At 34.0% G+C, this 24,436-nt stretch overlaps 1 pseudogene; it reads left to right on the forward strand.

The window, feature by feature from the left end:
- The first annotated feature begins 2,186 nt into the window (after nt 1-2,186).
- Nucleotides 2,187-14,471, forward strand: LOC136526247 (uncharacterized; annotated as a pseudogene).
- Nucleotides 14,472-24,436: the final 9,965 nt, after the last annotated feature.

The raw sequence follows: 24,436 nt of genomic DNA on the forward strand, positions 1-24,436 counted from the left end.
TCTAGTTCTGAAGCAAGTTAGTGATGTCATATGGTGAGTACCGAGTAGGACTGTCACAAGCATAGTATGCACGACCGGCTGAAACTTTTGGTCTCGCCAGCCTGCAGAAGATCCTTAGAAATAATCCGCATAAGTATATTCACTAAGCACAAGATTAGCTAATCGCGAAAGCGACATATCAATATTTATATTCACTAATTGAGCGCACGCTCATCCAGCGTGCATAATACCAATACGTAGGGGGTACCTTCTAACGAGAAGCGAACTCGGAGCTCAAAATTCGAATTTAAAATTCTCGAGTTCTCGTTATTAGGTACCCCCGATCGCTTTGGTATCAGAGCCTGGTTATTATATTTTGAATTTAAGGGATTTAATATAATCTGTTGAAGATTAAAAAGTTACATTATTTAAATTTGGAAGTGAATACAGGAAAGACAGTCACTACTAAAGAGAATATAAATATAAGGTGCAGACTAAATAGCTCTGAAGAACATACTTGGCATACCTCTCACGGACTAGATAAATTTAATAGTTGATTTGATACATAACTTTTACATATCTTGGGGAAAGAGGCAAGACGAGCTAGAACTAAAATTTGATAGACTGCAAAAAGAACATAAGCACCTTGAAGAGCAATATTTAGCTACTCAATAATAAATTAGAATTAGCTTTACAAATTTTAGAAGAAAGTAAAGTTTCTCTAGGTAAGAATTAGTCAGAATAGTGATTATATTAAAAAAGATATAACTTTCCTATATAAGAAGACTGATAATATATTGTTGAGCATAACAAAGAAATTGTGTTATCATCAGCAGGAATAGTTGAGTCCACTAGATCTTTAAATTCAGAAAAATGGAAGTATCTGAGAGCCTCTCTAGAAGAGACAAGTCACTCCAGCTAGTAAATAAAGACATAAGACCTCTAAGTTTTAAAGATAAACTAAAAGGAGGATGTGAGGATATTGAAACCTTAGAAGAAGTGATAGACTTAGAAAGAGATCTTAAAAGATATCAGAAAGATACTTTGAGGAAAATTAGGCCTCAACAAATATATCAAATGGGATGGTTCGAAAATAAAAATGGATTATATAGAATATCTAGAGAAGTAGAATTAAGTGTATTGACAGAACCAGTTCTGCTAAGCAATTGTTAGTAAACAATTTGAGAATGCTTTAAAATATTCAGGGTATAAATATATACATCAGGGAATGTATATATTGGAATTAAAGGAATGACAAGGAAAAAATTAGGAACCAAGGTTCTAATAACTTTATTAGATAAAAGATGGGACTCAATAAATAAAGCAGCATTAGGATTTTTAGAAGGTAGATATGAATGAAAATATGTTGATAACATATATAGCTCCAGACTTAATAATGCCAGTTAAAGAATTTATAGAGAAGATGGCATTCGGATTTCAAACTAAAGGATATGAAGAATTTAAAGGAACGAATTTATTAGTAAGCATAGAATTTATAGGAAGGTTAACCAATAGAAGTGGAACCAGATATAAGGTAAATGTGAACAATATTGTAGAAAGTATGCAATCTAAAGGAATAAAATTTATGAGTCCTCTAAAATAAGTTCTGAAGAAAGAGCAGGAGAAGAATGGAATATAAGTTCATTAATAGAACCAAAAATTTTAAAACAACCTAAAGATTACATAAGCTATGAAAATAATAGAGGGTTGACTAGTATTAGGTTTGTAGATTATAAAGAACAAAGTTTAGATGATTTAGAAGCATCTAGTTCAGAGGCAAAGTTGGAAGAAAACAGAAGACATAGCATATGTGAATTTATGGAAAAATTAGATATAGATAATGAAATAAATCATTATAAGCAAAAGCTAAGCAAAATTCATGATGAATATAAAACCTCCATGATATGCAAATGGGTTGCTATAAGAGAAAGGGAACTCTACTTTAGACGAGAAATATGTAGACTTGAAAATATCAAGAAAGATAGAGAATTAAATGCTAAAAAATTTAGCATTCCAATAAAGAAAAATGACTTTGTGTCAAAACAAATAGATAACAGGGTAAGGGAAGTCCATAAAGAATTAGAACATAGCAAAGATAAGATAAATGACATAGAGGATAATGATATAAGTGAAGATGAGCAATGGGAAATTAATAATAAGTTATTATTAGAAAGCTATGAAGAAGAGGATGAAGATACAATTGAGATATGCAGTAATAACTCAATAACTCTCATAAACCCCTTAGAAAATAAAGAGTTGCCTAAAAATAATGCCATAGAAGCAATGGAAATAGATCCAAGTACATCAAAAGAAGACGAGGTCCTGAAATAAAGATAGAAGGAGAAAGTGAGAGACCAACTAGACAACCAGGAACTTGGCCTCTAGAAAAAGAAGGAACCTACATATAGATATATACCTGGACAATATAAGCATATGGGTTCAAAAAGAAGAGAATTTGAAAAGAAGGTGCAATTCCTAGAATTATAAAAGTGATGGTGCTATACTAAATTTAGCAGCACATGATCCTATAGATTGGTCAAATATAATTAGCATATGGAAAGGATTGATAGTCCAAAAGTATATACAAAATCAGCATAATATTGGAAATAGAGTAGAAGATATGATTACATATTTAGAAACATTTTTAGGTGAATCAGTCAAAGTTTTATGGGAACAATGGGTAGAAGCTTTCCCTAACCATTATGCCCAATTAAAAATGGCTAGGTAGTAATCCATATAATTTTGCAAATATTATATCAAGCATTGTAATAGGTGAAGATCCTGAATTAGGATTTACTGTTTTACAGAATGAAAGATTAAAAGAAATAGAAAAATTGTCACTGACAAGCTGGAAAGGAATAAAAGAATTTTCTCAACACTATTTGTATAATGCTACTACTGCCAAGCAAGGCTATAACCAAGGTATAGTAGAAAAATATTTTAATAAATTACCAGAGCCTTTAGGTTCTATGATATTAGAAGAATATAAAAAGGAAACTATTGGTAAAGAATATAATATCTCTCAGGCTATAACATTCGTTTTCAAATAGTTAAGAAAAATATGCACGAATATACAAGCCCAAAGATCAATGAAGCAATCAGACTATAATTTTTGCAATAAAATAGTCCAAATACCATTGACATATGGAGAAGAGAGATCTAGAAATAAGAAATATCCTAAGAATTATAAGAAAGGAAATGTAAAGACAAAGAGACGTTATTTCCTTAGAAGATCAGACAATAGAGCTCCATTCCTCCACAAAAGGAATGTAAGAAGATATAATCCTAGAAAAAATTATGATAGTTCATGTAGATGCTTTATCTGCAACTCGCCAGATCACTTAAGCAAAACATGTCCTAACAAAGACAAGAAAAGGTATTCCAATAAGCAAGAAGAACAAGAAAAGGTTCAAATAATAGATAGTGTGAATGAAAATATCATTAGTCTGTGATGATGATATAATGGACGATGAATCAATATATTCAATTATAGAGACAGATGAAATAGAATATAATGAAGAAAAAGAATCAAGTGATGAAGAGTTAGATTTAATTGATGAGTTAGCATGGATTAAAAATAGAAATGATGGATCAAATAAACTAGGAACACAAGTGGGATCATAAAAAAGGCGATCCTAATATAAAATGTGTATTTTGCATATATTATCAAGATCCAGTAAAAAGAGCAACATGTAGGACTATGCTTAAGACAAGCATGCATGTCATGTTTAAAACAGCAAAGAGATATGAAAAAGAACTCAGAAGCTAAAATATATGCATGAAGAAAATAAAGTGCAATCAGAAAAGGAAGTAATTCTAGAGGAAAAAAGAAACAAATATTTAAACAATATTCCACAAGAGTTTCTCATACCTAGATTAAGTTTTAAGACTGAACAAACTTTGTCATACTTTACTTCGTGATATTATAAGATATAATTTGGAAGAAATATGCTGAAAGGCATTACAAAACCTTTCATAATATACAAAAATACTTTATGAAATTATACCAAGGTAAAGAAAGACATCTAGGAATAATTGTGAATGCAAATACTTTTCCTTTACTTCATCTTGATGATAAATTAATTGTTAAGCCCCATCAAAGATTCTTAATATTGAAGGCTGATATAAATTTAAAATATTTCAGAAATATACAAAGAAATATTGGAGATGATATATCTTTACAGACTATTATTGATCATGGATTAGTTCATGATATATATGGTACACTTGAAGAGATACTCCAATCAGACCTTGGAATAGCTATCAAAGAAGCTTGTAAGAAATTAGCATGCATTCAAGGTAGATACAAAATTAAGTTTTGTTCTAATCCACCAAAGTTTACACAACTAATAAGACCAGCATGCCATGATATATATATTACAAAGGGATCATACAAATTTCCTACTACATGGACTTCAGACTCATGGCAAAATTATGAAGAGTTGTTCGTAAAAGACACGAACCATGATAATTGGAGAATTTTCAGTGAAGCAAAAGAATTAGAAGGGAATACCAAATTTGCTTCTGAATATTATATGATGTACCAAAATAAAATAATAAAAGTATTCTTGAGAGAATACTATGGAAGATATAGTATAATACAAAGAGAAGTTGGCAGACTAATAAAGCCAAGTTATGGCAAAGAATGCCAATTACGAAAAGAACATCGTGAATTGTTGTCCTGGTATGAAATATGGCAACCTGAAGAAGTGGACAACGAAGAAAATATTGAAGAGTCAACATAAACTCAGTTCAATATCAATATATTCATACAAGAAATATACCCCTTATGTTGATAAGGTTTATCAACAATTTGTCCAGGGGAAGAGATAATAATACATGCCATGGAGATAATACCGCATGCCTATCCTTGATTTGATGTTTGCAACATCAATCATTCGGGCGTGGAAGACCATACCAAAGAATATCCAGAAGGATACAATCTGTGTGCGATGGAGGACAGCGCAAAAGGAATATACAGTCACTCTACGGTACTACTGTAGCCAGGACAATTATTCTCTGTCCAGCTGTCCAGGCAACAGTAAAGGATGATAATTGAAGACGTCGGCCACTTCCTTAAGCACGAAGGCTCCTCAATTAAATAATTGAAGACTTCGCCTCGAAGGAACTCCAGAAGATAAGCGCGAAGGACGCTCCCTCCATGCTATAAAGCGGGACGCCGGGCGCATTCATTCAGCATCGAATGCTCAAGCAGAAGAAGCCTCACACTGAAGCCTCAGACACATCCACCACCCACTCCACCAACTCTCTACCCACACACATACACCATGAACATATGATCTCAGAAGCACTCTGAGAATCAATCCATCATTAGTAGTAATCACCCACTGCTGTTGTATCACTCCACCTTGTAAATTAGAGAATAAAGGAGGTCCCCGTGATCATCCTGCGCTTGTAAGGTAATCCCTAAGGTTTGTGCTAAGTGCTTGGGGTTTCCCGAAAGGGAAAGCCATATGTAAGCTTGCTCTGTGGAAATGAATTAAGCTTTCCTGTTTGAATCCCTGCCTTCCTTTAAGCTCATGCATATGGGGCGATGTCTCTATGCTAGGGACCCTAGAGGAGAAACCTCTGCGTGTGTTGTTCTCGTGTTAGCCCTGATAGCGGCATTTGTAGAGAACCCTGTGTGCGCAGAGAAGTGTTCCCCTTGGGTGGAACTGCCTAGGGAGACGATAGAGCCTGAGTCCTGTGTGTTTGTGGCTGGGGATAGCAAGGGAGTAGACCGGGTTAGTCTAGTTCTGAAGCAAGTTAGTGATGCATACGGTGAGTACCGAGTAGAACTGTCACAAGCATAGTACGCACGATCGGCTGAATTGTTGATCTCGCCAGCCTGCAAAAGATCCTTAGAAATAATCCGCATACGCATATTCACTAAGCACTAGCTTAACTAATCGCAAAAGCGACATATCAATATTTATATTCACTAAAAGAGATAATAATACATGCCATGAAGATAATACCGCATGCCTATCCTTGATTTGATGTTTGCAACATCAATCATTCAGGTGTGGAAGACCATACCAAAGAATATCCAGAAGGATACTATCTGTGCGCGATGGAGGACAGCGCAAATATAAATATTGATATGTCGCTTTCGCGATTAGCTAATCTGGTGCTTAGTGAATATGCTTATGCGGATTATTCCTTTTGCGCTGTCCTCCATCGCACACAGATAGTATCCTTCTGGATATTCTTTGGTATGGTCTTCCACACCTGAATGATTGATGTTGCAAACATCAAATCAAGGATAGGCATGCGGTATTATCTCCATGGCATGCATTATTATCTCTTTTAGCGAATATAAATATTGATATGTCGCTTTCGCGATTAGTTAAGCTAGTGCTTAGTGAATATGCGTATGCGGATTATTTCTAAGGATCTTTTGTAGGCTGGCGAGACCAACAATTCAGCCGGTCATGCGTACTATGCTTGTGACAGTCCTACTCGGTACTCACCATATGCATCACTAACTTGCTTCAGAACTAGACTAACCCGGTCTACTCCCTTGCTATCCCCAGCCACGAACACACAGGACTCAGGCTCTATCGTCTCCCCAGGCAGTTGCACCCAAGGGGAATACTTCTCTGCGCACACAGGGTTCTCTACAAACACCGCTATCAGGGCTAACACGAGAACAACACACGTAGAGGTTTCTCCTCTAGGGTCCCTAGCATAGAGACATCGCCTCATATGAACAAGCTTAAAGGAAGGCAGGGATTCAAACAGGAAAGCTTAATTCATTTCCACAGAGCAAGCTTACATACGGCTTTCCCTTTCGGGAAACCCCAAGCACTTAGCACAAACCTTAGGGATTACCTTACAAGCTCAGGATGATCACGGGGACCTCCTTTATTCTCTAATTTACAAAGGTGGAATGATATAGCGGTGGTGTGTGATTACTATTATTCTTGGATGATTCTCAGAATGCTCTTGAGATCATGTCTTCATGTGTATGTGTGTGGGTGGAGAGTTGGTGGAGTGGGTGGTGGATGAGAGTGCGTGTCTGAGGCTTCGGTGTGATGCTTCTTCGGCTCGTTTCTTCGATGCTGAATGAATGCGCCCGGCGTCCCACTTTATAGCATGGAGGGAGCGTCCTCTGCGCTTATCTTCTGGAGTTCCTTCGAGGAGAAGTCTTCAATTATTTAATTGAGGAGCCTTCGTGCTTAAGGAAGCGGCCGACGTCTTCAATTATCATCCTTTACTGTAGCCTAGACAGCTGGATAGAGAATAATTGTCCTGGCTACAGTAGTACAGTGACTGTATATTCCTTTTGCGCTGTCCTCCATCGCACACAGATAGTATCCTTCTGGATATTCTTTGGTATGGTCTTCCACACTCGAATGATTGATGTTGCAAACATCAAATCAAAGATAGGCATGCGGTATTATCTCCATGGCATGTATTATTATCTCTTCCCCTAGATAAATTATTGATAACCCTTATCAACATAAAGAGTATATTTCTTGTATGAATATATTAATATTGAACTGAGTCTATATTGATTCTTCAATATTTTCTTCGTTGTTCACTTCTTCAGGTTGCCATATTTCATACCAGGACAACAACTCACGATATTCTTTTCATCATATTGAAATATAATATTCTGGTCTTTGTCCATGACCACGGATATCCAACATTTCATCATCATTATCATCGTCATCAGATATCTGTATATTCATTTTTGAGTCATAATCTTTCTTAATAGTTTCTTCATAGTCTTTCCTTATATTTTCAAAATTTTCATCTATTTCATGTCTTACTTCTTGTAAGACTTCTTCTTTTATATCTTTCTTCAACAAAGAAATTCTTGCTTCAAGTTTTTCTTTTAACTTTTTCTTAAGAACTTCTTCATTCAATGATTCTGGGTCTCTTTTCACAGCATCTTTATATGTGGATACCCTTGAAGATCCTTCTTCTCTTATATTAACACCTGGCAAATTTATCTTCACATCTTTTGCCCTTTTATATTTTTGAATATAATCCTTTACTGCTGGTTCTATGAAATAATTTACTCCCAAAATACTTCTTGCATATGAGAGAGCTTGATCAATATCTGAATATTTTTTCCATGATACACCTCCATCATTTTCTCTTTCTACCTATTGAGCTATAATTGATTCGAATGTTACATATATTCCGGGTGTCTTTCCCCTATATATAACATATATGGGTCTTTTCTCTATATTGACAGATGATTCTTTCGGTTGTATCTTTCCATTGATCATATGAAAATATTCAGCCAAACTATTTAATATTGCTAGCATATATCCTTTATCTTCTCTTTTATTATTATATTGGAACCAAAAATTGTCTAGAATGCATTCTTATATATCATCTAGAACAATATGGTCTCAAGGTTTAAATTTATAACTATTAGGCGGAAATATTCTTAACTTATTTTCAGTTCCAAAATTGAAACATTTACCCCCAATAGGGCTTGTTCCTCTCTTCATTCCTGCAAAATAGAAGATCGTGAAAATATATCAGGCAATGTACTATCTTTGCCTTTTATATGCTCTAATATTACTTTATATCCATTTCCAGTAATAATATCTTCAAATAAAACCCATCTCCTAGTTCAACTTTTCTTACTATTTACTTTATTATAGTATCTGCATATAGCTTCACAGTCTATCCTAACTGTGAACTCTTTAAATCCTAGATATAATCTAAAAGCATTTATTGCATTTATAACAGCCAAAATTTCTCTATTCGTATTGTTTATTGCTTTTAACTTATATTTTCCTGAAGCATACCTACATATTTGTTCTTCTAACTTTGGAGAATATTTGTGTGGTTTTTGCTTTAATATTGCACCCCATCCTAACTTAGATGCATCTGTCTCTATAATGAAATAATTATCATCTAAAGGTAACTCTAGGGGTTTTAAATCTTTAACTTTTTCTTTAATAGTTCTTACTAACTTTATATCTTCAGAATTAAAATGTTTTTGCCCATTTTTTCTTAATTTTGCATACAATGGACCAGCTAACTTAGCTAAATTTTCAATATAATTTCTAGCATAATTGACTATTCCTAAGAATTGCTGCAGGGTTTTCTTATCATTCATGACATCTGGAAATTCTAAGATTTTCTTTGCAATATGATCTTGTAAATAGATTTTTCCCTCTCCTATTTCATGACCTAGAAAGTTTATCTTTTCCTTACATATCTCCATTTTCCTTTTAGACAATATTAACCCATGCTGTTCTACCTTTCTAAAGAAGGTTTCCAGATGAGCTATATGTTCTTTATAGGATTTTGAGAATACTAATAAGTCATCAATATAAACTAATATGAATTCTTGATTTTCATTAAAAATATTTTGCATTTTTCTTTGAAATAAAGCAGGGGCATTTTTTAATCCTAAGGGCATTACTAGCCATTCAAAATGACCTTGAGGACAGGTGAAAGCAATCCATTCTATTGATTCTTCTGCCATTTTTACTTGCCAAAACCCAGCTTTTAAATCAAATTTTGAGAAATATTTACTACCTTGTATTCTATTTATCCATTCTTGCTTATTTGGAATATTATAAGCATCATCTATGGTATTATCATTTAGTCTTTTATAATTAATAACCATTCTTGACTTTCCTCTAGCAATTTCAGCATGATTTCTAACTATAAATGAAGCTGATCTATGAGGACTTTGGCTATCTCTTATAGCTCCTAATTTTAGTAATTCTTCAATATGCATCTTAAATTCTTCTATATCTTTAGGTGTTGCTTCTATAGGACTTGTCTTAATTATATGGTCTGGATGTATTATGTTAATTTTACATAATATACCATTCTTGTCCCAATGCTTCATTGGTATTTCTCCTATTATCTGAATATCTTCTAATCTTGTTACAATTTTATCTATATCCTTTTTAGATTTTATATCTCTATACCAATTTGGAGCTAATGATTGAAGGCTGATGCATTCTATGCATGAATTTGCTATATGAAATTCCTCTATATTTTCACCTAGCTCTTCATCTATATAATTATCCGTGACATTTTCATCAGATCTTTGGAGTTCTAAATTGGTCTTTCTTGAAGTAGAATTTATAGTCTTTCGCACTTCTGTTATATATGGAATATTGTCTTGATAAGGAATAAATGTTATACCTTGCTCATGTATGATAGTTGTTTGTAAAGAGAACTATAGAAATCTTAATCCTAATATCATATCATCATGTATCATAGATAGATCTCTTATTGTAATTTCATCCATTATGTATTTTGTGTTATTTATTTGTACTTCAACATCATAAGCTAGTTGATTATGAACCTTTTTTATCCCAGACATATCAGTAGATATTTCTGCTTTATCTTGATCTATTGTATGAACTATTTCTGGACACTTTACAAAATATTTATCATGTATAATATTTTTTGTACAACCGGTGTCTACCAACGCTAATATTTTATAAGAGATATTAGGCGTTAATTTTACCTTTACAGGTACTCTTATTGCTATAATTTCTTTAAGTGGTAATCTTACTATATATTTGCTACCATAGTTTATTATAGCTTCTTTTAATTGTAATGCTTTATTATTATTTTTATTTACCATTGCTTGATCCTTTAACTCGGTAAGACCTTTATAATTATCTTCTATCTTATTAGCTTCGTTGAGTTCTATCTTACTCTTTAGCTCTTCTAATTCTGCTTCTAAGCTATTTATTCTATTCTCTAAATTTCTGACTCTACTTGCTAATAATTTATCATCTGATTCTAGTTCTACTTCTTGTCTCCATATTTGGTTATTAATTCTTAGACATGAAGCACATGCTTGCTTTAAACATTTAATACATGTAAGTCTATTTTCTTGACTAGGGTAGAATATACAAAAAGTACATTTTATATTATAATCACCTCTTCCTTTTATCCAATCATGTTCACAGTCTTCTTGATTCATTAATTCTATTTTTGTTTCTTTTGAACTATTAATATCCTCAAATATTATATCTAACCCTTCCATAGTATTATCAAGATTGAGTAACTCTTCATCATCTAAAGAGTCTATAAAATCTTGGTAACTCTGAGCATTATTTTCTTCTTCTTCTTCATAACTTTCTAATAAAAGCTTATTATTAATCTCCCATTGCTCATCTTCACTGGTAATGTATTCAATATTATTTGTCTGCACAACTTTAACTTCATGAGTCTCTTTGTCTTTAGTTTTTAACTCATCTTCCTATTTCTTTATCACAACAGGTGTTTTAAAATATTTATTCTTTAGTTCTATGTCTTTCTTGATATTATCAAGTCTACATATTTCTCGTCTAAAGAATAGTTCTTTTTCTCTTATGGCAGACCATTTGCATGTCATAGAGGTTTTATATTCATCATGAATCATACTTAATTTTTTCTCATAATATTGAATCTGACTGTCTAAATCTTCCATTATTAGTAAAGTATTTAACTAAGGTTGTACTGACAAACTTGACAATATAAGTAAATCCCTTAAATTCAAATTTTAATAACATGGCTCTCATACCAATACGTAGGAGGGTACCTTCTAACGAGAAGCGAACTCGGAACTCAAAATTCGAATTTTAACGGAATGGGGGTACCTAATAACGAGAACTCGGACGGATTCGAAATTCGAATTCTGAGATCTCGAGTTACTATTCACAGCACTATTCAAATTTAGATTCACTATTCAAATTCGTGGTTACTATTCAAATTTGGATTATGAACAGTGCACGAGGGCGGCTCAACCACTTTACTATTCAAGGCACGAGGCCTCTACAAGTATGGAGAGACGTCGCTTTCGCGCATGAATATTTTATTGACTCTAGATGAGCGAGCGAATGATTAGCGAATATAAATATTGATATGTCGCTTTCGCGATTAGTTAAGCTAGTGCTTAGTGAATATGCGTATGCGGATTATTTCTAAGGATCTTTTGCAGGCTAGCGAGACCAACAATTCAGCCGGTCGTGCGTACTATGCTTGTGACAGTCCTACTCGGTACTCACCGTATGCATCACTAACTTGCTTCAGAACTAGACTAACCCGGTCTACTCCCTTGCCATCCCCAGCCATGAACACACAGGACTCAGGCTCTATCGTCTCTCCAGGCAGTTCCACCCAAGGGGAACACTTCTCTGCGCACACAGGGTTCTCTACAAACGCCGCTACCAGGGCTAACACGAGAACAACACACGCAGAGGTTTCTCCTCTAGGGTCCCTAGCATAGAGACATCGCCCCATATGAACGAGCTTGAAGGAAGGCAGGGATTCAAATAGGAAAGCTTAATTCATTTCCATGGAGCAAGCTTACATACGGGTTTCCTTTCGGGAAACCCCAAGCACTTAGCACAAACCTTAGGGATTACCTTACAAGCGCAGGATGATCACGGGGACCTCCTTTATTCTCTAATTTACAAGGTGGAGTGATACAACGGCAGTGGGTGATTACTATTATTCTTGGATGATTCTCAGAATGCTCCTGAGATCATGTCTTCATGTGTATATGTGTGGGTGGAGAGTTGGTGGAGTGGGTGGTGGATGAGAGTGCGTGTCTGAGGCTTTGGTGTGATGCTTCTTTGGCTCGTTTCTTCGATGCTGAATGAATGCGCCCGGCGTCCCGCTTTATAGCTTGGAGGGAGCGTCCTTCGCGCTTATCTTCTGGAGTTCCTTCGAGGCGAAGTCTTCAATTATTTAATTGAGGAGCCTTCGTGCTTAAGGAAGCGGCCGACGTCTTCAATTATCATCCTTTACTGTTGCCTGGATAGCTGGACAGAGAATAATTGTCCTGGCTATAGTAGTACAATGACTGTATATTCCTTTTGCGCTGTCCTCCATCGCACACAGATAGTATCCTTCTAGATATTCTTTGGTATGGTCTTCCACACCTGAATGATTGATGTTGCAAACATCAAATCAAGGATAGGCATGCGGTATTATCTCCATGGCATGTATATACAGTGCGAAAGGTGCATCTGAATTTGATGTTAGAAGGTACCCCCTGTGACGAGGCATGGTTATTATCAGTGGTATATACAGTCACTATATATTTATTACTGTCAGCGTTTGGTAGCAAAAATAATATCCTTCTGACGAGTTATTACTGTTACCTTCTAACAGCCCAAATTATTACCACTGTTTGGTATATTTTTGCCTCTGTGACGAAAATATACTATACAGCCCTGTGACGGGGCACCTTTGGTAGAAAATATCACTGTTTGGTAGCAAACAGTGGTAACGGGGGACCTTCTGGATATTTGACATGCAGAGGCAAATATACTGCATGTCACAGGCGCTGGATGAGCGAAGGTGCCCCCTGTGACGGTATATTTTTGCTACCAAACAGTGGTACATTTAAATTTGGGCTGTTTGGTATCAGAAGCTATAATAAACTATGGTAGGAATATACAGTCACTTTACTATAACGCTGACGGTATTCTTTCGCTTCTGGATATTACAGTCACTTATCAGAGCACTGTTCATATCCCGAATTTGAATAGTAGCCGCGAATTTGAATAGTAAATCTGAATTTGAATAGTGCTGTGAATAGTAACTCGAGAATTTTAAATTCGAATTTTGAGTTCCGAGTTCGCTTCTTGTTAGAAGGTACCCCCTACGTATTGGTATCAGAGCCAAGTTATTAAAATTTGAATTTAAGGGATTTACTTATATTGTCAAGTTTGTCAGTACAACCTTAGTTAAATACTTTACTAATAATGGAAGATTTAGACAGTCAGATTCAATATTATGAGAAAAAATTAAGTATGATTCATGATGAATATAAAACCTCTATGACATGCAAATGGTCTGCCATAAGAGAAAAAGAACTATTCTTTAGACGAGAAATATGTAGACTTGATAATATCAAGAAAGACATAGAACTAAAGAATAAATATTTTAAAACACATGTTGTGATAAAGAAACAGGAAGATGAGTTAAAAACTAAAGACAAAGAGACTCATGAAGTTAAAGACGTTGTGCAGACAAATAATATTGAATACATTACTAGTGAAGATGAGCAATGGGAGATTAATAATAAGCTTTTATTAGAAAGTTATGAAGAAGAAGAAAATAATGCTCAGAGTTACCAAGATTTTATAGACTCTTTAGATGATGAAGAGTTACTCAATCTTGATAATGCTATGGAAAGGTTAGATATAATATCTGAGGATATTAATAGTTTAAAAGAAACAAAAATAGAATTAATGAATCAAGAAGACTGTGAACATGATTGGATAAAAGGAAGAGGTGATTATAATATAAAATGTACTTTTTGTATATTCTACCCTAGTTAAGAAAATAGACTTACATGTATTAAATGTTTAAAGCAAGCATGTGCTTCATGTCTAAGAATTAATAACCAAATATGGAGACAAGAAGTAGAACTAGAATCAGATGATAAATTATTAGCAAGTAGAGTCAGAAATTTAGAGAATAGAATAAATAGCTTAGAAGCAGAATTAGAAGAGCTAAAGAGTAAGATAGAACTCAACGAGCTAATAAGATAGAAGATAATTATAAAGGTCTTACCGAGTTAAAGGATCAAGCAATGGTAAATAAAAATAATAATAAAGCGTTACAATTAAAAAAAGCCATAATAAACTATGGTAGTAAATATATAGTAAGATTACCATTTAAAGAAATTATAGGAATAAGAATACCTGTAAAAGTAAAATTAACGCCTAATATCTCTTATAAAATATAAGCGCTAGTAGACACCGGTTGTACAAAAAATATTATACATGATAAATATTTTGTAAAGTGTCCAAAAATAGTTCATACAATAGATCAAGATAAAGCAGAAATATCTACTGATATGTCTGGGATAAAAAAGGTTCATAATCAACTAGCTTATGATGTTGAAGTACAAATAAATAACACAAAATATATAATGGATGAAATTACAATAAGAGATCTATCTATGATACATGATGATATGATATTAGGATTAAGATTTCTACAGTTCTCTTTACAAACAACAATCATACATGAGCAAGGAATAACATTTATTCCTTATCAAGACAATGTTCCATATATAACAGAAGTACGAAAGACTATAAACTCTACTTCAGGAAAGACCAATTTAGAACTCCAAGGATCTGATGAAAATGTCACGAATAATTATATAGATGAAGAGCTAGGTGAAAATATAAAGGAATTTCATATAGCAAATTCATGCATAGAATGCATCAGCCTTCAATCATTAGCTCCAAATTGGTATAGAGATATAAAGTCTAAAAAGGATATAGATAAAATTGTAACTAGATTAGAAGATATTCAGATAATAGGAGAAATACCAATGAAGCATTGGGACAAGAATGGTATATTATGTAAAATTAACATAATAAATCCTGACCATATAATTAAGACAAGTCCTATAGAAGCAACACCTAAAGATATAGAAGAATTTAAGATGCATATTGAAGAATTACTAAAATTAGGAGCTATAAGAGATAGCCGAAGTCCTCATAGATCAGCTTCATTTATAGTTAGAAATCATGCTGAAATAGCCAGAGGAAAGTCAAGAATGGTTATCAATTATAAAAGACTAAATGATAATACCATAGATGATGCTTATAATATTCCAAATAAGCAAGAATGGATAAATAGAATACAAGGTAGTAAATATTTTTCAAAATTTGATTTAAAAGCTGGGTTTTGGCAAGTAAAAATGGCAGAAGAATCAATAGAATAGACTGCTTTCACATGTCCTCAAGGTCATTTTGAATGGTTAGTAATGCCCTTAGGATTAAAAAATGCCCCTGCTTTATTTCAAAGAAAAATGCAAAATATTTTTAATGAAAATCAAGAATCCATATTGGTTTATATTGATGATTTATTAGTATTCTCAAAATCCTATAAAGAACATATAGCTCATCTAGAAACCTTCTTTAGAAAGGTAGAACAGCATGGGTTAATATTGTCTAAAAGGAAAATGGAGATATATAAGGAAAAGATAAACTTTTTAGGTCATGAAATAGGAGAGGGAAAAATCTATTTACAAGATCATATTGCAAAGAAAATCTTAGAATTTCCAGATGTCATGAATGATAAGAAAACCCTGCAGCAATTCTTAGGAATAGTCAATTATGCTAGAAATTATATTGAAAATTTAGCTAAGTTAGCTAGTCCATTGTATGCAAAATTAAGAAAAAATGGACAAAAACATTTTAATTCCGAAGATATAAAGTTAGTAAGAACTATTAAAGAAAAGGTCAAAGATTTAAAACCCCTAGAGTTACCTTTAGATGATAATTATTTCATTATAGAAACAGATGCATCTAAGTTAGGATGGGGTGCAATACTAAAACAAAAACCACATAAGTACTCTCCAAAGTTAGAAGAACAAATATGTAGGTATGCTTCAGGAAAATATAAGTTAAAAGCAATAAATAATATAGATAGAGAAATTCTGGCTGTTATAAATGCAATAAATGCTTTTAGACTATATCTAGGATTTAAAGAGTTCACAGTTAGGACAGACTGTGAAGCTATATGCAGATACTATAATAAAGTCAATAGTAAGAAAAGTTCAATTAGGAGATGGGTTTTATTTGAAGATATTATTACCAGAAACGGATATAAAGTAATATTTGAGCATATAAAAGGCAAAGATAATACATTGCCTGATATATTCTCACGATCTTTTATTTTGCAGGAATGAAGAGAGGAACAAGCCCTATTGGGGGTGAATGTTTCAATTTTGGAACTGAAAATAAGTTAAGAATATTTCCGCCTAATACTTATAAATTTAAACCTAAAGACCATATTGTTCTAGATGATATACAAGAATGCACTCTAGACACTTTTTGGTTCCAATATAATAATAAAAGAGAAGATAAAGGATATATGCTAGCAATATTAAATAGTTTGGCTGAATATTTTCATATGATCAATGGAAAGATACAACCGAAAGAATCATCTGTCAATATAGAGAAAAGACCCATATATGTTATATATAGGGGAAAGACACCCGGAATATATGTAACATTTGAATCAATTATAGCTCAATAGGTAGAAAGAGAAAATGATGGAGGTGTATCATGGAAAAAATATTCAGATATTGATCAAGCTCTCTCATATGCAAGAAGTATTTTGGGAGTAAATTATTTCATAGAACCAGCAGCAAAGGATTATATTCAAAAATATAAAAGGGCAAAAGATGTGAAGATAAATTTGCCAAGTGTTAATATAAGAGAAGAAGGATCTTCAAGGGTATCCACATATAAAGATACTGTGAAAAGAGACCCAGAATCATTGAATGAAGAAGTTCTTGAGAAAAAGTTAAAAGAAAAACTTGAAGCAAGAATTTCTTTGTTGAAGAAAGATATAAAAGAAGAAGTCTTACAAGAAGTAAGACATGAAATAGATGAAAAATTTGAAAATATAAGAAAAGACTATAAAGAAAATATTAAGAAAGATTATGACTCAAAAATGAATATACAGATATCTGATGACGATGATAATGATGATGAGATGTTGGATATCCGTGGTCATGGACAAAGACCAGAATATTAGATTTTAATATAATGAAAAGAATATCGTGAGTTGTTGTCCTGGTATGAAATATGGCAACCTGAAGAAGTAGACAACGAAGAAAATATTGAAGAGTCAATATAGACTCAGTTCAATATCAATATATTCATACAAGAAATATACCCCTTATATTGATAAGGTTTATCAACAATTTGTCCGGGGGAAGAGATAATAATAAATGCCATGGAGATAATACCGCATGCCTATCCTTGATTTGATGTTTGCAACATCACTCATTCGGGCGTGGAAGACAATACCAAAGAATATCCAGAAGGATACTAGAAGGATACTATCTGTGTGCGATGGAGGACAGCGTAAAAGGAATATACAGTCACTCTACTGTACTACTGTAGCCAGGACAATTATTCTCTGTCCAGCTGTCCAGGCAACAGTAAAGGATGATAATTGAAGACGTCGGTCACTTCCTTAAGCACGAAGGCTCTTCCTTAAGCACGAAGGCTCCTCAATTAAATAATTGAAGACTTTGCCTCAAAGGAACTCCAGAAGATAAGCGCGAAGGACGCTCCCTCCATGCTATAAAGCGGGACACCGGGCGCATTCATTCAGCATCGAAGAAATGAGCCGAAGAAGCATCACACCAAAGCCTCAGACACGCACTCTCATCCATCACCCACTCCACCAACTCTCCACCCACACACATACACATGAAGACATGATCTCAGGAGCATTCTGAGAATCATCCAAGAATAATAGTAATCACACACCACCGCTATATCATTCCACCTTTGTAAATTAGAGAATAAAGGAGGTCCCCGTGATCATCCTGAGCTTGTAAGGTAATCCCTAAGGTTTGTGCTAAGTGCTTGGGGTTTCCCGAAAGGGAAAGCCGTATGTAAGCTTGCTCTGTTGAAATAAATTAAGCTTTTCCATTTGAATCCCTGCCTTCCTTTAAGCTCGTTCATATGGGGCGATGTCTCTATGCTAGGGACCCTAGAGGAGAAACCTCTGCGTGTGTTGTTCTCGTGTTAGCCCTGATAGCGGCGTTTGTAGAGAACCCTGTGTGCGCAGAGAAGTGTTCTCCTTGGGCAGAACTGTCTGGGGAGACGATAGAGCCTGAGTCCTGTGTGTTCGTGGCTGGGGATAGCGAGGGAGTAGACCGGGTTAGTCTAGTTCTGAAGCAAGTTAGTGATGCATACGGTGAGTACCGAGTAGGACTGTCACAAGCATAGTATGCACGACCGGCTGAATTGTTGGTCTCGCCAGCCTGCAGAAGATCCTTAGAAATAATCCGCATAAGCATATTCACTAAGCACCAGATTAGCTAATCGCGAAAGCGACATATCAATATTTATATTCACCAATTGAGCGCTCGCTCATCCAACGTGCATAAAATATTTGAGATTGAAAGCGACACTTGCCTTGAATAGTGAAGTGGTTGAGCCACTCCCGGTGAGTGCTCGGGCACTGTTCATATCCCGAATTTGAATAGTAGCCGCGAATTTGAATAGTAAACATTGAATTTGAATAGTGCTGTGAATAGTAACTCGAGAATTTTAAATTCGAATTTTGAGTTCCGAGTTCGCTTCTCATCAGAAGGTACCCAAATTCTTGAGTTACTAATCACAGCACTATTCAAATTTAGATTTACTATTCAAATTCGCGGCTACTATTCAAATTCAGACTATGAACAGTGCCCGAGCACTCACCGGGAGTGGCTCAACCACTTCACTATTCAAGGCAAGTGTCGCTTTCAATCTCAAATATTTTATGCACGCTGGATGAGCGGGCGCTCAATTAGCGAATATAAATATTGATATGTCGCTTTCGCGATTAGCTAATCTTGTGCTTAGTGAATATGCTTATGCGGATTATTTCTAAGGATCTTTTGTAGGCTGGCGAGACCAAAAGTTCAGCCGGTCGTGCGTACTATGCTTGTGACAGTCCTACTCGGTACTCACCATATGCATCGCTAACTTGATTCAGAACTAGACTAACCCGATCTACTCCCTCGCTATCCCTAGCCACGAACACACAGGACTCGGGCTCTATCGTCTCCCCAGGCAGTTCCACCCAAGGGGAACACTTCTCTGTGCACACAGGGTTCTCTACAAACGCCACTACCAGGGCTAACACGAGAACAACACACGCAGAGGTTTCTCCTCTAGGGTCCCTAGCATAGAGACATCGCCCCATATGAACGAGCTTAAAGGAAGGCAGGGATTCAAATAGGAAAGCTTAATTCATTTCCACAGAGCAAGCTTACATACGGCTTTCCCTTTCGGGAAACCCCAAGCACTTAGCACAAACCTTAGGGATTACCTTACAAGCTTAGGATGACCACGGGGACCTCCTTTATTCTCTAATTTACAAAGGTGGAATGATACAGCGGTGGTGTGTGATTACTATTATTCTTGGATGATTCTCAGAATGCTCCTGAGATCATGTCTTCATGTGTATGTGTGTGGGTGTGGAGTTGGTGAGTGGGTGGTGGATGAGAGTGTGTGTCTGAGGCTTTGGTGTGATGCTTCTTCGGCTCGTTTCTTCGATGATCCATGAATGCGCCCGGCGTCCTGCTTTATAGCATGGAGGGAGCGTCCTTCGCGCTTATCTTCTGGAGTTCCTTCGAGGTGAAGTCTTCAATTATTTAATTGAGGAGCCTTCGTGCTTAAGGAAGCGGCCGACGTCTTCAATTATCATCCTTTACTGTTGCCTGGACAGCTGGACAGAGAATAATTGTCCTGGCTACAGTAGTACAGTAGAGTGACTGTATATTCCTTTTGCGCTGTCCTCCATCGCACACAGATAGTATCCTTCTGGATATTCTTTGGTATGGTCTTCCACGCCTAAATGATTAATGTTGCAAACATCAAATCAGGAATAGGCATGTAGTATTATCTCCATGGCATGTATCTTTTCCCCCGGACAAATTGTTGATAAACCTTATCAACATAAGGAGTATATTTCTTGTATGAATATATTGATATTGAACTGAGTCTATATTGATTCTTCAATATTTTCTTCGTTGTCCACTTCTTCAGGTTGCCATATTTCATACCAGGACAACAACTCACGATATTCTTTTCATCATATTGAAATCTAATATTCTGGTCTTTGTCCATGACCACGGATATCCAACATCTCATCATCATTATCATCGTCATCAGATATCTGTATATTCATTTTTGAGTCATAATCTTTCTTAATATTTTCTTCATAGTCTTTCCTTATATTTTCAAATTTTTCATTTATTTCATGTCTTACTTCTTGTAAGACTTCTTCTTTTATATCTTTCTTCAATAAAGAAATTCTTGCTTCAAGTCTTTCTTTTATTTTTTTCTCAAGAACTTCTTCATTCAATGATTCTGTGTCTCTTTTCACAACATCTTTATATGTGGATACCCTTGAAGGTCCTTCTTCTCTTATATTAACACCTGACAAATTTATCTTCACATCTTTTGCCCTTTTATATTTTTGAATATAATCTTTTGCTGCTGGTTCTTTGAAGTAATTTACTCCCAAAATGCTTCTTGCATATGAGAGAGCTTGATCAATATCTGAATATTTTTTCCATGATACACCTCCATCATTTTCTCTTTCTACCTGTTGAGCTATAATTGATTCAAATGTTACATATATTCCGAGTGTCTTTCCCCTATATATAACATATATGGGCCTTTTCTCTATATTGACAGATGATTCTTTCGGTTGTATCTTTCCATTGATCATATGAAAATATTCAGCCAAACTATTTAATATTGTTAGCATATATCCTTTATCTTCTCTTTTATTATTATATTGGAACCAAAAATTATCTAGAATGCATTCTTGTATATCATCTAGAACAATATGGTCTCTAGGTTTGAATTTATAAGTATTCGGCGGAAATATTCTTAACTTATTTTCAGTTCCAAAATTGAAACATTCACCCCCAATAGGGCTTGTTCCTCTCTTCATTCCTGCAAAATAGAAGATCATGAAAATGTATCAGGCAATGTATTATCTTTGCCTTTTATATGCTCAAATGTTACTTTATATCCATTTCCAGTAATAATATCTTCAAATAAAACCCATCTCCTAGTTGAACTTTTCTTACTATTTACTTTATTATAGTATCTACATATAGCTTCACAGTCTGTCCTAACTATGAACTCTTTAAATCCTAGATATAGTCTAAAAGCATTTATTGCATTTATAACAGCCAAAATTTCTCTATCCGTATTGTTTATTGCTTTTAACTCATATTTTCCTGAAGCATACCTACATATTTGTTCTTCTAACTTTGGAGAGTACTTGTGTGGTTTTTGCTTTAATATTGCACCCCATCCTAACTTGGATGCATCTGTTTCTATAATGAAATAGTTATCATCTAAAGGTAACTCTAGGGGTTTTAAACCTTTGACTCTTTCTTTAATAGTTCTTACTAACTTTATATCTTCAGAATTAAAATGTTTTTGCCCATTTTTTCTTAATTTTGCATACAATGGACCAGCTAACTTAGCTAAATTTTCAATATAATTTCTAGCATAATTGACTATTCCTAAGAATTGCTGCAGGGTTTTCTTATCATTCATGACATCTGGAAATTCTAAGATTTTCTTTGCAATATGATCTTGTAAATAGATTTTTCCCTCTCCTATTTCATGACCTAAAAAGTTTATCTTTTCCTTACATATCTCCATTTTCCTTTTAGACAATATTAACCCGTGCTGTTCTACCTTTCTAAAGAAGGTTTCCAGATGAGCTATATGTTTTTTATAAGATTTTGAGAATACTAATAAGTCATCAATATAAACCAATATGAATTCTTGATTTTCATTAAAAATATTTTGCATTTTTCTTTGAAATAAAGCAGGGGCATTTTTTAATCCTAAGGGCATTACTAGCCATTCAAAATGACCTTGAGGACAGGTGAAAGCAGTCCATTCTATTGATTCTTTTGCCATTTTTACTTGCCAAAACCCAGCTTTTAAGTCAAATTTTGAGAAATATTTGCTTCCTTGTATTCTATTTATCCATTCTTGCTTATTTGGAATATTATAAGCATCATCTATAGTATTATCATTTAGTCTTTTATAATTAATAACCATTCTTGACTTCTGCTATCTCTTATAGCTCCTAATTTTAGTAATTCTTCAATATGCATCTTAAATTCTTCTATATCTTTAGGTGTTGCTTCTATAGGATTTGTCTTAATTATATGGTCAGGATTTATTATGTTAATTTTACATAATATACCATTCTTGTCCCAATGCTTCATTGGTATTTCCCCTATTATCTGAATATCTTCTAATCTAGTTACAATTTTATCTATATCCTTTTTAGATTTTATATCTCTATACCAATTTGGAGCTAATGATTGAAGGCTGATGCATTCTATGCATGAATTTGCTATATGAAATTCCTCTATATTTTCACCTAGCTCTTCATCTATATAATTATCCGTGACATTTTCATCAGATCTTTGGAGTTCTAAATTGGTCTTTCTTGAAGTAGAATTTATAGTCTTTCGCACTTCTGTTATATATGGAATATTGTCTTGATAAGGAATAAATGTTATACCTTGCTCATGTATGATAGTTGTTTGTAAAGAGAACTATAGAAATCTTAATCCTAATATCATATCATCATGTATCATAGATAGATCTCTTATTGTAATTTCATCCATTATGTATTTTGTGTTATTTATTTGTACTTCAACATCATAAGCTAGTTGATTATGAACCTTTTTTATCCCAGACATATCAGTAGATATTTCTGCTTTATCTTGATCTATTGTATGAACTATTTCTAGACACTTTACAAAATATTTATCATGTATAATATTTTTTGTACAACCGGTGTCTACCAACGCTAATATTTTATAAGAGATATTAGGCGTTAATTTTACCTTTACAGGTACTCTTATTGCTATAATTTCTTTAAGTGGTAATCTTACTATATATTTGCTACCATAGTTTATTATAGCTTCTTTTAATTGTAATGCTTTATTATTATTTTTATTTACCATTGCTTGATCCTTTAACTCGGTAAGACCTTTATAATTATCTTCTATCTTATTAGCTTCGTTGAGTTCTATCTTACTCTTTAGCTCTTCTAATTCTGCTTCTAAGCTATTTATTCTATTCTCTAAATTTCTGACTCTACTTGCTAATAATTTATCATCTGATTCTAGTTCTACTTCTTGTCTCCATATTTGGTTATTAATTCTTAGACATGAAGCACATGCTTGCTTTAAACATTTAATACATGTAAGTCTATTTTCTTGACTAGGGTAGAATATACAAAAAGTACATTTTATATTATAATCACCTCTTCCTTTTATCCAATCATGTTCACAGTCTTCTTGATTCATTAATTCTATTTTTGTTTCTTTTGAACTATTAATATCCTCAGATATTATATCTAACCCTTCCATAGCATTATCAAGATTGAGTAACTCTTCATCATCTAAAGAGTCTATAAAATCTTGGTAACTCTGAGCATTATTTTCTTCTTCTTCTTCATAACTTTCTAATAAAAGCTTATTATTAATCTCCCATTGCTCATCTTCACTGGTAATGTATTCAATATTATTTGTCTGCACAACTTCTTTAACTTCATGAGTCTCTTTGTCTTTAGTTTTTAACTCATCTTCCTGTTTCTTTATCACAACAGGTGTTTTAAAATATTTATTCTTTAGTTCTATGTCTTTCTTGATATTATCAAGTCTACATATTTCTCGTCTAAAGAATAGTTCTTTTTCTCTTATGGCAGACCATTTGCATGTCATAGAGGTTTTATATTCATCATGAATCATACTTAATTTTTTCTCATAATATTGAATCTAACTGTCTAAATCTTCCATTATTAGTAAAGTATTTAACTAAGGTTGTACTGACAAACTTGACAATATAAGTAAATCCCTTAAATTCAAAATATAATAACCTGGCTCCGATACCAATACGTAGGGGGTACCTTCTAACGAGAAGCGAACTCG

The sequence above is a fragment of the Miscanthus floridulus genome, chromosome 19, assembly GCF_019320115.1.
Source record: "Miscanthus floridulus cultivar M001 chromosome 19, ASM1932011v1, whole genome shotgun sequence".
Classification (NCBI taxonomy): domain Eukaryota; kingdom Viridiplantae; phylum Streptophyta; class Magnoliopsida; order Poales; family Poaceae; genus Miscanthus; species Miscanthus floridulus.